The following is a 2,708-nucleotide window of genomic DNA, read 5'->3' on the forward strand; positions in this document are numbered from 1 at the left end:
TGCCGTTGACGATTGTTGCCTATTTCTCATGTTTTGCATGGTGGGTAATATATGATATATGTACATAAGTAAATACATACATAAAATGTATCCAAATTGATACATCTAAACCGATTCGTTTTTGTACATACATACACACTCACACACAATAAACTCGTGTGTATAATTTTGAGCGACACTGCTTCTATGCCTCTGCATAAATTTGGACACATTTTCAAATAAGATATGAGCATTTCCACATAATTGTCAACAACCAAGACCGAGAACTAAAATGTTAATAAACAAACAACTTTTTTAAATTAAATTTTAGAAAGATATCTAAATTTATGAAAAACATTGGTTTTGGGACATTCCATGTAAAAAGAGAAGAACGACATAAATTGAAATATGCCCTAATTATCTCTAATCCAGACTACTACTCTTTTTAAATTACTACATTTCATTAATCTGGTGAAAAATAAATAAAAAGAAGTTGCAATTTTTGTCTATGGAAACTTTTATTTCATGCATAATTTAAAGTAAGGAGAAGTCCACCCACCAGTCACAACTGTAAATATTTGTTAATGTTTCTATGAAGATTATATCCAGCCCTAACCGCCAAAATAACGTAAGGGACATTTTTTTCAAAATTTTCTTTTTGATGCAGAAATATTGCTAGAGCATCTAGATACATTTCTGCATCAATAAGAAAATTAAAAAAAAATTTCGCTTACGTTATTTTGGCGGTTAGGGCTCGATATAAACCTAATTTTTATTGAAAAAGAAAGCGTTTAATTCATATTTTACAACACAAAAACATCGTTCGTGAAAATTAAGTGTATTGGCTAAAATTCATCCTTGAGTGTACAAGGGTAAAATAAATTTATTTTCAGTATCCCACCAGTCACATTCTTTAAAATGATAGTTACATAAAATTAAGAAACCGTTTGGTCTTTTTTTTATAAAGGTTTAAAGGTTCGTTTCAACCAATTTTCAATAGATAAATGTACCCACTTTTTTCATGGTAATACCTAACATGTTTGTTTACCATGTGACAATAGGTTCGTTCGCGTAGCTGTTAATTGTTCATGTTTAACCAAAACTTACAGGTTTTTGCGTTCGCGTACGCAAAAAACTTGCAAAGTAGGGGAAATTGAGAGAGCAAAGTGACATTTCATTTTGAGGGGAAGCTGTTAGTTTCTGTTGGAAAAATTTTTGCCAACAGCAATTTGCCAACAGGGAAACAGCTGATCAAAAACAGCTGGTTGGCATTTACGCAAATCACAAAATTTAATTTGATGGTTTGGAAGATAAAAATTACAAAATGCGACTAATTAAACTTGTAAGAAATAAGTAGTTATTTGTTTAATCAATAAACTGTGTCAGTATAACACTTTGTGATGGCTTTTCGTACGTTTTAAATTTTACACTTTTGTATGTAAACAAAAATTATATCAGCTGTTCGTCTAACTTGCAAGTTTCTGCAAATTTTCTGTTCGCGTACTATTTTGGATATTTCTCTCTTGTGAGCGAACAGATGACATTTCGCCGGAATTTGGCAGTTGGTTGGTTTCTGTTGGAGATTTTAAACGAACGCACCTAATATCAAATGTAAAGGCAACCCATCTCGTTTGACAGACACTTGACCCTTAACATTGCGCGTTATTTTTTTGTTTTTCGAACCGTTGAACCGAACCGACGAAATTTTTCATCCGGTTCACGTCCTTGATCTACATTAGAAACAGATCGAACTGATTGGCTTGATGCTATTTTGAAAGTGATATGTTGAGACAGCAAGTTGCCCACATTAGAAAACGGAACAAAGTTAAAACAGAAATTTGACAGATGTTAAGACACATTTAGTAGAAAATAGAGACGTGTTGTTAGCACAATATATATACATACATCGTCGTTTAAGGTACAAAACCGCGTATCAACAAAATGCAAACCCGCGTATCAAGATAATGCATAACCGCGTAAGTGAGGTTGCATCAATTATTTTCTAGAGAGTGAAAACACTTATATTTCAAAATGGTTCGCTTTTTTATAAAGCAATCGCATATCTGGCTAGTATATTTCAGGACGAATGGATAAGGATTGAGCCAAGAGCTTGTGTGAGCAAATCCAATTTTTGGCAGCAAATGTCAGTTACGCGGTTTTGCAGAATGACGATACGCGGTTTTGTACTTTAATCGACGATATGTATGTATATAAGTCACCATATTTCGCGGTGATTTTTGAGTCTTTATATGTAAAAATGCGTGGCATGCATTTGCTCTATACGAAGTTACTATGTTCGAAAATCTGTTTTGTATGGAAGAAAATAATAAACTTCCACAAATGCATTAATTCAATTTACTGGACTAAAAATCGTTGTTTAAAAGCGTCCAAAATGAGCCGTATGTGAGGCCAATAAGAGCCCAATATGACTCATATTGAGGCTCATTTGATGTATGAATTTTAACACTCTCATATCGGACTTTTAAATGAGCTCATTATGCGCGTAAAGGCTCCGAAATAGGACTCCTTAAAGACTCATTTATGACTCCAAAATTTTGCTGGGCCCTGATGTCTCTTATTTTCGACGCTGACTGTATGTTAAATAAAGTGTATATAAATATTTATTGTGTGATAAATTCAAATATTGTGATTTTTATTAGCTACATACATGTTCAATGTCACCCTTTTTTTGTTTCTAATTGTTTGTTTGTTGTATCTTCTTTTCTTGG

The sequence above is a fragment of the Rhagoletis pomonella genome, unplaced genomic scaffold (assembly GCF_013731165.1).
Source record: "Rhagoletis pomonella isolate Grant_MI unplaced genomic scaffold, Rhpom_1.0 Rhpom_scaffold_04090, whole genome shotgun sequence".
Lineage (NCBI taxonomy): Eukaryota > Metazoa > Arthropoda > Insecta > Diptera > Tephritidae > Rhagoletis > Rhagoletis pomonella.